The 16,774-nt window shown below is 35.6% G+C and overlaps 1 long non-coding RNA gene across 1 annotated transcript in view; it reads right to left on the bottom strand.

The window, feature by feature from the left end:
* Window positions 1–610: 610 nt before the first annotated feature.
* LOC141729046 (uncharacterized) overlaps window positions 611–16,774 on the bottom strand; it is a 74,745-nt gene continuing 58,581 nt past the window's right edge. Inside the window, exons 3-6 of the long non-coding RNA XR_012580291.1 lie at window positions 15,755–15,851; window positions 10,753–10,859; window positions 6,302–6,340; window positions 611–1,305 (exon numbers count right to left, since the gene is read on the bottom strand). This is a non-coding gene — a long non-coding RNA (uncharacterized LOC141729046). The remainder of the gene's footprint in view (window positions 1,306–6,301; window positions 6,341–10,752; window positions 10,860–15,754; window positions 15,852–16,774) is intronic.

Raw genomic sequence — 16,774 nt, forward strand, 5'->3', positions numbered from 1 at the left:
ACCAGCAGGCAGAGATGGAAAAACTGCTTCTGCACCCTCTTCTGTGCCCTCCCCTTGAAACTCTAAGTGTGGTCAAATATGGGAAAGCCAGAGGGAAAAGTGCATTTGTCCATGCTAAAACTTTGCTGCAGTGCAGGAGTGAGTTCAGTTGGAAAGTGTAGTTCAGCTTCTCTAAGCTGAAACAGCCTTGGCTAAGGGATTAGAGAACTGTTTTGCTTATAAAACAGTTATACCCCGTACCTCCTGTGATTTAGGTGAAGCAGAGTAGCTGGCACATCCACTCAAGGATTTAGAAAATTAAACTTAAGGATCAAGGCAGCTCTAACATTCTAGCTGGTGAAGGTCTCAGCAGAAGGCTTTGTAACAGTCTGTGATGTCTTCAAGCATTGCAAAGAAAAAAAGCAGGAAACTTTGTCACTCATTGCTTTTATTACTTATTGCTACCTCCATTTCACATTTCCACCACTGGGCTATGTTGCCAGTGCAAATTTCAATGAAGACAGGATGACAAATATTTTCACAATTTTTTTTATATTCCTGGGAGATGCACCCCATTCCAGTGTCTGTTGAATATAACTGTCATTAAAAAAAAAAAAAAAGTTGGAAAAAAAAATCTGTTATTGTTTTATAAGTCCCACAAACTATTATCCATAAAATTAAAGAAATTATTTTAGGCACCAGAAACTTCATCAAATTTTCTGACTACTCTTAGATATATAGATGGGGGTTGGGAGGCTTTAACATGCACTCATAGCTCAATAATTGTTAAAACTCTTGCTCATTAAGAACAATAAAAATTTATGAGGCCAGATATTTGATTATGACCAGGGCTGGATTAAAGGGTTCTCTGTTTTAGATTTTGAAATTCAATGTTGAGTTTTTTAACCCTGTTCTCTGTAACAGCATTTTCCCCCACATGTAGATGAAGAAACATAACAGCTGATTTAACAGATACCATGCTCTGAAGGATGCAGTTCTTTAAAAGGACAGTCCAGGATCAAAGTGCTGCTTTTTCAGCCATACACTCCGTTTTTATCTTCACTGTATTTCCTCTGTCAGCAGTAAAGGCATAAAATATATTTCCACCAGGAGATCCCTCCTTCTTTTAGGTCACTCTTAGATACTTCTTCTCCCCCTGAATTATTTATCCTTTAAACCAGAGGGGCACTGGTTCAGAGCCAAGGTATTGGAAAATGTGGTGTATTCTATTGATCCCTTTTATCTGTCTCTGCAGAGCTTTTATTTCTATCCCAGTTTCTAAAGGCATATTTAAAATACTCCAACTCTTTGCAGGTACTGGTCCATCTGCACAAAAAAAAAAAAGGTGAATTTTGTATGACAAAAGATATTGCATTTTATATTATGATTGCCTCACTATAAGATTTTTGTTCTGCTTGATTTTGTATGATGCATTGAAATATGTATCATCACATACAATTAGCTGGTACTGAATCAAAAATAAATCCTTTGTCAGTGTGGCTGGTAGCTATGGTGACTTTTGTGGAAACAAAGTTTTGATTCATTTCTTTGACCTAAAAGCTAAAGTTCATGGCCTTATGTAGACAAGTTGATTACAGACTGATTTCTTTCAATATCTAGCTTTCTACATTAAGAAAAAAATATTTGGAAGAACCTTAAAGAGAATGAGATGTAATAAAATATCTGAAATAGCTTCTTTTTCAGCACTCTAAGACTAAGATTTGGATAATTTCTTGCTATTTTTCTTAGCACTCTGACAGATGTTTGCCAATGGATTTAATAGCTACATGATAAAACATGATATCCACTTTTTATCTGTTTTATCAGAATTTACTGGCTTATAGCAGGAGGGGTAGAAGGAAGCACGCTTTGTTACCTGAGTCACTCAAGTTCACAGATCAACATATTAATTCAAGTAATGAAATACAGCAGAATAATGACAACAAACAAAGCTATGAAGGAATTTTGATGAGGGGAATGCATCTGTTGTAGCATATTCAGCATGAGCAGAGAGGCAAGGCACACAGCCAAAGGTAGTAATGTCATAAACCAGTGCAGATAAATCTAGTGGAACCTTTAGCTTCTCTGCAGTTTGCTCCTCAAAGAACAAATCACCTTTTATTGTGGATAGAAAGGACAATATGCATTGAATTTTTTGCTTTTGGTTTGTTTTTTTGTTTTTTGGTTTTTTTGTTTTTTGTTTTTTTTTTTTTTGTTTTGAATAGAGACATTAAGTAGAGAATAATTTTTCTGGGTTGCAGGAAACTTGTTTGGTTTAGAAGCTTCCAAACAGAAAGGAAAAAGGAGCTGGATATCTCTGTCCACTTCTGCAGCATCATAATTTGCTTGCCTTCAACAGAGATACTTACAATTTTACAGGCAAGAATGAGAGAAGAATTCAGTGATGATTTGCCTGAATGCTGAACTAAAAATAGAATAAGCAGTAAAATAAAGTGTGTTGTTGAATTTTCACACCTATGTGGAGCATTCAGCTATGAGTATTATAAGTAAAACTATGTGGACACCATAAAAATCAATAAAAAATTCAGAATTTCCTGGGATTCCAACCCAATTGGAACAATTTTATTTAACCCAGCAAGCTGTGGACCAGATGCTGAAGGTGAGTTTCATGCTTTCTGCTGTCAGGGCAGATTTCTGTCCTCCTCTCTGCAACTCCTTCTCACCATACATGTCTGTTGGCTTTCTGTCAATGAGGGCATTTCTTTTTCTCCACAGTGGACTAATTAAGATATCAGTAAAGAAACATCATTCCCTCTCTCCACCACTCAAGTGGATAATTTCTGATCACCACCCATGTATCAGATGAATAACAGTGTGGAAGATGTGAGGACTCTGTGGCTGAGGACGGGAATCCAAGAAACTGTTGAACTTTTTGGTGGGGAAAATGTATTAGGCTTACAAAACTGATTTGAAATCACAAACTAAAGCTTTAGTATGGATTTTGAAAAGAATGAAGATAGAACCTGGTACAACAGAACAGTACTAAGCACCCTGGCCATAAACCAGGCAAAGACATGACCCTGAGTTTAGCTGAGAGGAGTGTTGGACTTCACTCCTGGGACAAAAAGGAAACAATCCCTGTAGATTCTTAATTAAATCCCACAATATAGTTTTATTTAAAAACATAAAAACATGGATATTCTTTAGGTTTTAGGTTTTTTAAAAACTGCGAAAGCTATTGATCACAAGAGCTCAAAAGACGATCATTTTTAGAGAAAATATGAAACCTTAAAATAAAAATAAATCTTAATCTATCCTAACTACTAATTTATTTTACAATCTTCAAAACAGTGCTAGCTTATTTGACTGGAAGATACTTCATGATGCTCAGTAGCCTGAATCATAATCATAAGAGAAAATAAGAGACTAATACTGTTTCTCAGTGTTTTAGCACTGATTTGAAGAAATTAAGGGGCGACTTGTGTCTTGTTAGAGACCTAACAACTGAAAGTTTTTCTTTTTGTCTGCGAATCAAAACAATTAATATAGCACTGTAACTGCAGCATGATTAATCACAGTCAGCCCTTTGCAGCTGCCATGCAGGGAAGCTGGCCAAGCAAGCCCACCAGCACTAGTCTGGTGACCTGACCTAGTGTGATGAATGAGAGGGCTCCAGTTGGTGAAAGACAGCAAACCTGGCCCTAAATGTATGGGATTGCAATTCCAAGGTACGTGTGTTTGACAGCCAAGAAGATTGTCTCACTGGATACCTGAGGAATTGCATAGGGGAAAGTGACATGTTAACTATTTGTGTTAAAGCACAATGACTGATTTATGCTTGTAAAGCAGATAAATAACAGATTGAAAGCAATGACTATTTTTTTTTTCTCATGCTGCCAGTGGTGTTTCTCTGACAGTCCTATATTTCTTCTGGGAAATTCAATTTTAATACTATTTCTCAGGCAGGGATTCCAGACATACCACGCATATCAGCTGAAATTCCATTCCATTGCTCATCCTCCTCTGCCTGTCTGCAAAGCCTACGTATTTCCAGTATTCCTCATTTTTCTTGAATTCAATTGTACTTTACAGATCATGCTCTGTCAGTCCACAATAACATCAACAAATTGTGCTGTCCTTTTTAAGAGGGCATACAATGTTGATTTCACAGATGTGTATCATTAGGCAACTAGTCACACAAAAATGTGCACTTGAGGTCAAAGCCTACACAACCTTTATTTTCTTTCCTTCTCCCCCATATGTGATCATTTGTGCCTCAGGATGCTACAGCTCTTTTTTATCTCATCTGCTTCAAACACAAAGCAAGCGTGGTAGCTGCCAAAACCTGCATGTTCTGCAGCTTCACAGCTGTGATACATATGCTTGAGTGGCAATGACAAGAGAACATCATATTAAGTGAAGCTCAAAATGAGAAGCTCTAGGCTACCACCAACTAAGGGACTGCAAAAATGATGAGATGATCAACTAATCTGATCTTAAAGAGTCTTTAGAGACTGAGGGAATCATTCCAAATAGTCAGCAATGCAATTAGAGAAGGAAAGGAAAAGCAGAGGAAGTGCTGCTGCAGTAAATATCACTCTAATAAAAGGAAGGCAGAAAAGCAAGAGTAATTGTTGCATTGGAAATAGAAAGGGAACATTTTCTGGTTTGACATGAACATTAAACAAATAAATAAGGATAAAAGGTAAGGGCAAAAGTGTTATGGCTAGGAAATCACTGGAGTGAAAACATTATGTATACAGCCACCTGTATTATGTTTGGAAAATGAACTACACAAACTGAACTTTTTAATTATGCTTTTAGCTTTCTGAATATAAAAGAAACAGGGATTAGCTGTCAAAATCATTGGAAATGTTTAGCAAAACCTCAGGCTCACATCTGAATGGTATTATGTCCTCATGAGCTCATGACTAACTTTAATGCTAGCCAAAGCAAGCAGCACAAGTTTTATTTCTCTCTATATCTGAGATGTTATTTCCCACAGTGAAGAAATCTAATGTAGAGAAGTATAAAAAACTATGATCTTCTTATAATTATTGCTTTTGCTGATTTTTTTTAACATGTCACTGTCTTTAGCTATAAAGGTCCAAAGATAGAAATTTATAATAATGGTTAAATCCAACAATGTATAGTTCAAACCACAACAGCATTGTTATTTAACTCTGTAAATAAAATTTATAAAATAATGATATAGATTTGTGAATATTTCCTGCCAGGTCAAAGGGTTGTAATACTTTTTATTTAATAGCATCAATTCCTAAATTTACTTATTTTAATAAAGTTCTTAATATTTTCTAATTCATAAAAATTAATAAAGGTTAAAAGGCACAAGCAATCTTTAAATTTTCAAATTCCAGGCTTCATTATCATGTAAATTTTCATTGTGTTTAAATCTAGCGAGCTTCCTAAGAGACTGATTAAAAAATGACAATATTTAGACAACTAAAGGTATGAAAAATCCCCTGCAGGAGTTCACTGATTATGTATAGTAAATTAGAGACTTCATCAGTTCACAGAAAATCCTAAAGCAGAAGCATCTTGCATTATGCCTCTCATTATCCATTTTGCCTGCCTATTTTGCTGATCATCAGTGGTGGGCTCTATTTCTAGATCAAGTTTTTTGTTTTTGTTTCCAAATATCTAAAAGAATAGATATTCTTCTGCTGATGCAATGTCTCATTCTCTACTGTGAGGTATGGAATTAATTTGCATTCTTATTTGTGCTTTTAATTATTTTCTGAGTTGTATTAATACTAGCTCTCCTGAGTTAAATTGGTTTTTTCTGTCCACATTTTAAACCCCTGTTGGATGCCCTTTTATTATTTTGCAATCTTCCCTCGGGTACATAACTTCTCTCAATTTATTAGCATCTGCAAATTCTGTTAATGAGCTGTTTGCTTCCACCTCCAGATCACTAATGAAGATTAAATAAAGCTGGATTCTACACTAACCCTTTGTGTTCTGATTCTTCAGGATATCACACCATTGATTCAAATTAAGTGCCACCAACATAAAAGTGGCAGAACTCTGTGGTTTGGATGTTACTATTTCAGTCATTTTTTGGCTTGGATGTCTGTAAGTTTTTTAGAAATTTCATAATCCATAGACTAAAAAGAATCCTGGAATGAATGTTTTAAGCAATACTACATGAGAATGTGGGATAGCTGAATAATAATAACAAATTATAATACACTGGCTATCAACTGAGACTATTTCAAATATAGATTTGATATTTGTCCTGACTCTTTGTTAATAACATTCTGTACCTTAAGGAGAAACAACAACAAAAATAATAAATGTGGATGTTGAAAATTATTACAATATATAATGTTAAACATACCTTGAAAAAGTTTGGCTTAAGAATCCAAAGAATTGGAATCTGAAATGTGAATAATCAATTAAATTACTGTGCTGAAGTAATTTGCAGCAACAGACAAAGACGTAGCACTTCAGAATAGGAACCCTTGAAATACAGAAGAAAACAGACAGGTACCATTATCTGCTGCAGGGAAATGGGGACGTGCATACTTGACATCAAGGAACCTTAGAAATTAAAAATACAAGGAAAGGAGTCTGCTACAAAACATATTGACCACAAAACATCAAGAAAAGACTACAGTTTTCTTAGATGTCCTCTATAAGATTTGGGTCATATGCGCATGACAAAGTCATCTTTCCTGTTAATGTTTGTTTTAATGGTTTTCTCTCCTCTGAAAAATACAGATTTTATACACTAAAGAATTGCTCTAAAAAAACCCCAACTTTTTGACCTTGTGATTTGCATGTCAAAATCCTCATATAATCAATAGTTGCCAAATTCATAACATGTAGTTTGGGAATCTTTGGCTAGGGAACATTTATAGGAAATGGATAGAAAAGACTTCCAAGGGCTTCAACTGCTACAGCCTTTAAGAGATACATGTTGCATATTGGAGATCTGTCCTGGCTTCCTGGGGTCACTTTCCCAGGCATTAGATACAAAAACAGAGACAGTTACTTTATCCTGTCCCTAGTTTTCATGTCAAAGTCCACTTGGGCTTCTTTGAAGCTTCTTCAGTCACTAAATGGCACAGCTCCCCTCCTTTTCTAGACCTCATCACAGGGCTAGATAGGAATAGCTCCAAACTAGCAGTGGAAATCTACCCCAATGTCTCAAAAACATAGTATATAATATTAAACTGTGTCCCAAGAGGCACAGATTTCATCCAGCTATGAAATCTGGAATATCACCTAAAACTTGGTAGTTAGGTAAAACCAGGTAAAATACTCTTAGTAAGACATGTCCATGCCTGCACAGAGTATGGAGATCCTTTACTGGGAGAAAATCATCCCTGCTTATATCCTGGACATCCTAGGAGATCCTGCAGTAATTTATTTCCCCTCTTCAGTTCTCATCTTGCCATACAATGCCAAATTAAAGAATGAAGAATTCCATTAAATGCTATTTCCTGTGCTATGTATTGCCACCTTCATAGCATTGTAGTCAATAGAGTTTTTTCAACAATTAATGGCATAGGAATATATATTTATTCATTTACTTATTCATTTGCTTGCTGGTAGTCAGTTGTTTAGGATTTCTGTTTCAATTATCTCTGTGCTGCAATGTATGACTGGAAAAAAGAGTGCCAAAAAATAAAAAATTGCAATTCATGCAAGTCAAATTAGTATCTCAAACTTCTAGAAAGAAATAATCAAGAGCTGTGCACTTCTGAGAGCCCCTGGAGGTTATGATGGACACCATCTATGTTGTCACTGTCAATAAGACACTGGAAAAGCCCTCACTGGTGTAAATTACTGCATCTGTGTTTGGACCCCAGCTCAAGGAGGATGTGAAGGAGCTCAAGAGCATCATGGCCAGCTGCTCAGGAGCTGCAGCACAGGACCAAGGAGGAGATCATAGGAGAGCTGGGGCTGTTTAAGAGGAAGCTAAGGGCAGCCTAATAGCAGCCTACATCTCTTTGAAAGGCAATTAACAATATGACAGATTGTTCCTCATTATTATTACATTCCCTGAATACTTTCCCTGCAAAATCACACAGGAGTTATAAATCATAATATGATGCATAGGAAAATCTTCTAGACTTTTCACATTACACATTTGTTTCCTGTTCCCTAACCTGGTAAACCATCCTCCAGAGAAACTGAAATTGACATAATGGTAACCTCTGAAGAAATTTTTGATCTTTTACTTGTTTCCATGAGAAAGGTGAATTTACAGTGACCTGATGCCTAGAGTGAAATTAGTATATTTAAGGGAAAATGTATTCTCTCCATTCTACATGGTGAACAATTATGCCTCTATTTAATGATGAGGCAAGAGGAAATTTAAAGGCATAGCCATGAACTTTGTATAACCGACACAATTTATGAAAAACTACTTTGAATTAATAGCAATTTTGAGCTCCATTTTAAAATCCTTAATATTACCCAATCTCCCATAGATACAATTTTAAAGCTTCCAAGGCAAATTGGAAACTTTATATGATCCTAAAAAGACAGAGGGCTTAACATCACAGTGATTTAAATTATAGGGTGATTTTAGGAATTTAAAGGCTGCTATATCAATCGCATTGATATATCTACCTATACCTACATCTAGATCTGTATCTATATCTACATCTGTATCTGTTGTCATTGTAACTTTATAATCTATTAACTCAACGAATGCTTTGCAGACTAAAATATATCAGTACTTCGGTGACATAATATTTTAAAGATTTCAGTAAATATTATGAAATATTGAGAAGTAAGAAATTAAGCTTCCCCCTTTCTGTTCCTGAATGTCAACAGGAGTTTACCATTACTTGGTACAGGAGATGGGCATCACATCAAGGTGTGATACTATAGAAGAATGTATCACAAGTATTGGAATATAGTTTAGTCAAGGAAAGGAAATGGAGAGAATAATTGGGAAAGACTGGACAGAAAAACAGTAAAAAGTGGATATTGGAACAAATTCTCTGAAAAGAGATCTCCAGCAGACTTTTTTTTCTATTAAACTCAAAACTAGCACTATCATCAATCTGACAAATGATATTCAGTAGTGCAGCCAGGATGAAGAGCACTGTGCTGTCATCATGGGCATCATTTGTAGTGTAAGTACAAGAGTCACACAAGCTTGCTTTAGAGTACATGCAATTCTCTAAAGTGAATTTAAGTACACCAAAGGATTATTAAAAATGGAGCCAGGAGGATAATCAAGGTATCAGAAAGAATGGCTTATAGTCAAAGACTCAAAATCTATCACTTTAGAGAAGAAAAGCTTCTGATCATATTAAATCTTAGGAGACCAAAAATTTCTTAAGAAGGAGCTCTTCAGTATTTCACACAAAAATGTAACAAAAGGCAAATGATAGGAGTTACAGCTAGAAAAAATTAAACCAGAAATATGTGAAGAATTTTAAGTAGCAAAAGTTAGCAGCCATTGCAACAGACTACCAGGAGTATTGTGAGTTCTCCATCCTTTAAAATGTTTTACTTCTAGAAGTCATCCACTTGTTAAAACAGTAATTAACTAAGGGAGAGACAGGAAGGAAGGTGGACTGCATGCTCTGAGTGTTTTCTGGCTGAATAATTCGTCCCAGTGCATCATTTAAAAATCAGTCTGGTAAAAATCATTGGATATAACACAGAGGCAAAGAAATTTCCCAATGGCATTTAAATTTGAATATGATAAAGAACCATTTTTCTCAACAGCAGAAATGTAATCTCTTGGCTTCTCTCAAGCTTGGATAATATGTGAGGTATTGCTTGTTAACCTTAAGCAACATTTTATCAAGCTGTGTTTGATATGTTGACCTGTTGAATGCCTTCTCAAAATTCTCCTTTTCCATTAAGCTGTACATGCAGCTCAATTAAAACTGTGGGAACATGAAATATTTTTTAAAGTCTCATAAGCTTTGAAAGATTAGAGAGAGCTTTAGAAAAGTCGTTTCAGAAATCCTCCTCCAACAATGTATATGCACTAAATTAAATATGCTATTTTTATTCTAAATTCATGTAGCAAAAGTGCTCTTACAAGCTTTCCATCTAAACCAGCTGATTCAAATATATAAAGTTCAAAAGAATTTTTTCCTAAAGGGACTGTTTCTCTGCAGTTCAGATCTTTAAGAAAAAGCTTAGTGCAGCTCTCAGTTCAAGATTACTTCTTATAAAAGTTCAAAAGAGCACAGAGTAGACTTAGCAATATATGTTTAGGTTACCAGGGATGTTACTTTTTGCTCTTTTTGTTTTATCAAATTGCTTTTTAAATGAAACTTATTACTGAATCTGGCAAGAATGCTGCATTTATCCTCTGAGAAAATGCTTGACTAGCTAAGTTTCACAAGAAAGGGGAACATCTTAGGAGGTTGTAAATTCTAATAAATTTCTAGATTAAAAAAAAATTAAATTTGAAAGAAAATTAATATTTTGAAAAATATGAAATACTTTCTATAATAGAGACAGTGCTTATATGTATCTTTTTTATGAGGAACAATGAAGGGAAAAATTGAATTTCTCAAAATTTTCTTGAAAGTTTTTTAACCTATGCTCTTAGCCTGCCAATATCCAAGTGTCAGACATTGCATACAAGGGATCTTCAAAAGAAGAGATGGTAATAATTCACACACAGCAGGCTTTGGGATATACACATTTTGAATAAGAACTTATTTTTTCTTTTGAGTTTCCTGTAATCTGATTCCCTGAGAAGGACATCTCTAAATATCATAGTAGTAGTTGTTAACAATAGATCTCCCCCTGGACTAATGACTCAAAGTTAACACAGAATATATTTAGAAGGAGTAACATTACCTGAAAGAACATGTCAAAATTTCTTAAAGCTCTGATTCTGTGATGCTGTGTAACTTCATCCACAGTGGACATGAGAATGATTCATTTATTTTCCTTTTGCAGTTTATCTGACAACACAAAAATTCAAACAAGGTCATCACTATGAACTTTGAATCCTTTCTTTGCTCTCCTTTAGATTTTCCCCTGCTAGTGAAAATCTTTTTCAAACCATTATGTCCAAGATAGGAAAAATACTGGCCTGCACTTGTTTTAAAAGGCCACTTAATTTGGTTTGAAGTTATACCCACAGCTGTTATTTGCCTTTCCTTAACAGTGGTGCATCCATGGCTCTCAGTCACCTTTGATTTGCTAAAAATTAAATGTCAGACTCCACAATTGTCCTTGTTGAACAGTATTCTGTCTTTTCAAGGGCTATTTCTGCAATTTTAGGGTCACATTGAGTCCCAGCACTATAAAGTATGTCTGTAGTCACTCCCACTGTGAAAGCTGGATCTGTGTTCCATGAAACTGCCAGTAGCAATGTTCTTGAATAGCTTCCATCCAGATCTTTGTGGAATCCTGTTTAGACCATTCTTTCAAGTTGACAGTGAACTTCTTCTGTCCATCTGTATGCTCATGTTGTGGCAGTTTCACCTATTCACGCACAATGTTAGAAATTTTAATGAAGTCAGTATATATGAAACTATACAGAAGGTCATTAAATATCTCCAAAGAAGAATAGATGACATTTAATTATAAAAATGCTTGATTATTCTTATTTTCATGTTATCTTCTAGGCAGTCAAAGTAAGCTGTTTGACTAAATATTTGTTTCAGGAACTAAACTTAGGCTAATCCATAAGTCATCTTTTTTTGCCTTTAAAAGTTTCTGTCTCCACAAGTACCTTCTTAAAGATAATCGTTAATGGACTCAAGACTGCCTGAGAGAATCCTCTTAGTTTTCTAGGGTGATTACATTTCTACCAGTCATGCTAAACTGCAGTCTGTTGTCCTTTATCTGTCTGTGAGAACAGTAAACATGGTAATATAGTTAGTGTAGGAATTGGGCATAGTCCAGCCAGAGAAGGATAGAGCTTCACAAAACCCAATTTATTTTCCTCAAACAAAACTGTGCTGCTGTGGCTGTAGTACCCATGCAGTAGCAGTCTTGCACCTGGCTTATGGCTCTGGTATTCTTAGGCACTGCTGCAAAACAATCCTGACACAATAGAAGAATATTCCCACAGCTGTCATGGGGACCTTTCATCTAACACGTGAAACCTACATTGTAAGAACTAAAGGCTGATGGCTTTCATCTAGTTGCCTTTACCTTCAAAGTTAACATCATGCCAGTAGGCCTTTCCTCTGTTGAACAGTCAGGATACAATCACCTAAGTCTCATCTTTAACTGAAAACCCAATTTATGTTAGACAATTCTTCCCATTGAAAATGGTTAAGAGTTTGTTAATGAAGTACCATCGTTGCTGCTGCTCAATGATGGCAATATTAGTTGATCCTCAATGTTATCTGAAGTGCTTGGAGACTGTGAATAGGGAAAAATGAACAAAAGCTAAGAAGAAAGGATTTTCTTAAATTTGACACTTCAATGATAATTGTTTAAACTGAATCTTTCATAAAGATTACATTTGTCAGATTTGTAACACTGCAAAGTCATTTGTAACACTGCAAGCCACATGCTGGCTTGAACGGCTGGTTCTCTGGGGATGTTTAAGTCAGGTCACAATTATTTTTATTATGATATGATAATTTTGCATACAAGTAATTTGGATTATCATTAATACACTGTTGCATCACAGTTGTTTATATCCACAGTGGCCAAAATGCCAAGATTCCCCTGCTCCTCTGTCATGTCTCTCAGAGCTCCTGCAGGGATTGGAAGCCTTGGGGACACAGTCAGTCTTTGCTCAATAAACAATCCTTGAAAGGGTTGGACACAATGATTGTTGTGTTCTATCAGCTTAAAAGACAGCTTTTTTTTCATACCTGAATTTCTTACTGAAATTGCACAAGATAAAGATATTTCTAGAATTCTTATAGGCAAACTGGAAACCAGCAACAACAACAAAAAAACCCATCTAAAACATCCCAGGAAACAATTTTTAACAGTTAGTGCAGAACATAGTCTGCTCTACAAAGTATGACTCAGGTTAGAACCAAACTTTGTAATACCATCTTCCACTTCTGTATGTCACAATTTTCACTTCTCTGAATGAGTGTCCCTCTATCCTATTATTATTTGACAATATTTTAAAGTCCAAAATCATTAAAAGGAAAGAGGACTACTTGACGTAGGTTTTAATTCCTTTGTGGTATGACCTTGAAAGCTACAACATGAAAATAACTGAAGTGCCAGAGATTAATATGGTTGTCAATTTTACTTCAGATGAGGTAGTATAAAGAATAGAACAATGCTTATAGAGATTACAGACAAAAAACAAGCAATAAGTAAACTCCAGAAGTGAAGTGGAAGGAAATTCAAACCTATTACTTACTTTACATCTTTTAGTTTATTTGCCAGTACATGTTCCAGTCTTTCTGGACAGCATATTCTGTGTTATATTATAATTTTAGAGTTATTTTCACAAGGAATGGAAAGAAAAAGGTAAAAAAATATGTATGGCTGCAAAACCATCATGCAACAGTGGACTAATTCAATAAGAAGTGATATGTCAGAAATGACTTCTCTTTGACTATTTTTCAGTGACTAAATTTTAAGCTGACATTTATTTTAAACCAAATCTCTTGCACTTTTATACTCCATACTAGTTACCTATTATATTTTTTAGTGAAATCTACAGAACTGATGCTGGTCCTGTCAGAAAAAACCTAAAGGTATAAATATTTCTTATTTAAATACATCAAAAATTATGTTAATATGCGATCTAAAGTAACAGGAAATAAAAATTTTTCTGCTCAATAAGTACTTGCTATTTTTTTAATACCAAAATGATATTCACTCTGGGTTTGCAGCACCATTTAGTAAGATTTCACTTATAAACTGAAGAAAATTTCGTCTCATACTTTGTAGAGTCACAGAATATTTTGGTTTAGATGGGACCTTTAAATGTCATCCAGTTCAACCCTGCAGTGAGCAGGGACACCTTCAGCCAGGTCAGGCTGCTCAGGTTGCTCAGAGGATCATCCAGCCTGACCCTGAACATTTCCAGGCAGGAGCTGCAGCAAGGACAGGGGGACAGGGTGCCACTAACCCAGCCTGGATGGGGCAGGAAAGCAGGTGTAGCTAAACACTGTTACCACTGTGCTGAGGGACACTTAAAAATATCTCAAACTTATGTTCCACCTGAACTGAGTTTGTGGGGCATCACAGAGCTGTTCAGAAATCCTGGGTTCTGCCATCTGCAGCCATTTGCAGAAACCCTTGAAGAGCTTGAATGAAGAGGAAAACCCCATTGTAGCTGGACAGAAAACCTCTCCTAGTGTCAGAGTCAGATATTTCAGCTAACGCTCTTCATCCTGGACTTTGCTGCCATTTTCAAGGCCATAATAAAACACATGAAATAGGTTTCTCTCAACTCTTTAGCCCTTGTGATATTAAAGACTGACAGAAAGTAGTATTTCTGGTGCCCAACTCAAAAGCAGCATGATGCATTTTTATATCAGGGAGCACAGTCACAAAATTCAAGAATTATAATAGTGGGGTATATGCTTCAGCTGTATTTTATTACAGTGAAATTATACATTTCATCAAATGACACAAGAATTGTATTATTTTCTTGACATGACTTGTCATTGTCTAATCATACCTGGTACTCTGACCATGATGTGAATAGTTTCAACTATCACAGAAGGAATCCTTCTCTAATATGAATTAGTGGTTATGAACAAGAAGCAAATTTAAAAAATATTTCTTTATTCTTCCTTCAGAAGAATCACAATCTTCACCTAATGAAAAGCAGCATGAAGAATAGAAGGTAGAAAAATAAATATGTTTTATATAATTGGCATGTTTGAACATCATTCCACATCATTGGGCTGATATTAAAAAAAAAATGCAGTTATTTTCATAACTGGGAGCATCTTTGAAGAACACACAGTCTGCACAGCTCAATAGTTTGCAAGTCCATCTGACAGAACACACCAAAAGTTGCAGCTCCTGTTCCTGATTTAAATTGCCAAATACTTTATATTTCCCATTGTGGCAAGCCTATCTTTGAATAGCAGATACAAAACATCTCAGTTCCTTTGTGTCTGTTGCTTTGTGACTTCTTACATCAGGCAAGATGTGCAAAACAGAAGTGTGTAAAGGAAAATTTTACTATTCATACTCAGGCACCTAAAGAGGTGGACTGATTTCTCAGCATCATCCAGCATCTGCACAAAACAAATCAGTTTGCTTATATTTCCAGTTAAGAAGTGACCAAGAAACAGAAAAGTTTTGATACAGAATGATTAGCAACTTTATGCACTCCACACACATTGTAGGCTTTCTTGCTGTCCTGCTGGTTTCATTTTAGTCCTGTATCCGTTTTATGGATTTTCTGTTCTGAGTGAACAAGTTATTTCTTTAAAGTTAAAGCTGACATTTTTGGCTAACCTTTTCACATGGTTTCCCTTGCTCTTCTGCCAATGTTCCAAAGCTCAGCCACTAAAGACTTACCCCATAAAAACTGTGGTGACATATAAAAAAAAATCCTTGAACATCCTTATTTATTTTCCAGCACTATATTGATGCATAAACAATTGGATGATCTCCACAAATATATTTGCAATATTGTCCTTTCCCACTGAAGTTTCTTGCCAAACATTAGTGTGAGTGACTTGACTGTAAAAGTGACCCAAAAGTTTCTGCTTATTAGCTGCTGCAAGGCAACTTGTAACAGGCAAAAGCCCTAGCTGTAAATGCTAAAAATAATTGCGTATCTGAAATCTAGCACTCCCAACCTTCAGGTGTACAATCATTCCTCACACATGCACTTACAGAAATGCAAACACTTTATTATATTTTATGAACCCAATACACACCATTTCCCAAGAGGACTCACTTTTTGATCTGGAGTGAGATTTCAGGAATGTGGTGCTATCCATCCACTCCTTTGTCATGCTCTGGAGATTCAGGCATGCTTATATCTCTGCTGTTGCCTGTTAAATCATACATGAGCTGTGAGCAATTCAAGTAATGACTCTCATCTAGATTTCTCACATTAAAGGGACTCCTTAGATTTCAAATCATTCAGCAAAGGATAATTTTTTCTCCGTACAGGGAGAGAAAAAAATCAGGGATACATCCATGCTAGAGGTAAATGGTAATAAGCTGGTTATTACCATTAAATGGTCTTCCCCTTATTCAACAGAGGGAAAAAGAACAGTGCATATATATATATGTATATATATATATCAGACATATAAACTCTGGAAAACTCAGGTTGCTACGTTTGGAATGCAAACACAAAAGAAACCTGTTGATCACTGTGTGATGAATGTGCAAAGCTGCAGCAGTTTCAGCTCCTGCTGAAACTACGTTAGTTTGGCTCTTTATAAGCTCACTTTGGCTGTGAGTAGATCAGAGTCCTGTTGCTGCAGGAGTGAGGCTGCACCTGACTGCAGAAGAAGCAGAAAATAAGATAAGGTGCCCAAGTAAGGCATACTATATTTTCTTTCTTTCTTCAGTCTAGATTTATACACCAAAGGCATTGAAAATTTTTGAAAACACATTCTCTTTTGGTGATCTTTTATTTAAAATCAAGACAGTAGTTATTTGTAGAGGATGCAGAACTGAAGCATCTACATGGGAATATTCTTTGGAAAAAATAAAGGAGGTCTTTTCAAGGCAGCTGGTGCTAAGTGTTTTTCTCATCTCATAGGTAAATCATTCATTCACCTGATTATCTTAATGACACTTTTCTGAATATACTCAGGTTTGAATTTATGTTTTTTAAATAGCATTCACTGCCACTGCCCACAGAATTCCAGCTGAGGAGTCACTTCTGTTGTATGGTATTTCAGAAGGCATCCTTGCAAAGATTAAGATACCATTTTTATTCAGAAATATCCAATTACAGCCT

This window comes from Zonotrichia albicollis, chromosome 5 (assembly GCF_047830755.1).
Source record: "Zonotrichia albicollis isolate bZonAlb1 chromosome 5, bZonAlb1.hap1, whole genome shotgun sequence".
Classification (NCBI taxonomy): Eukaryota; Metazoa; Chordata; class Aves; order Passeriformes; family Passerellidae; genus Zonotrichia; species Zonotrichia albicollis.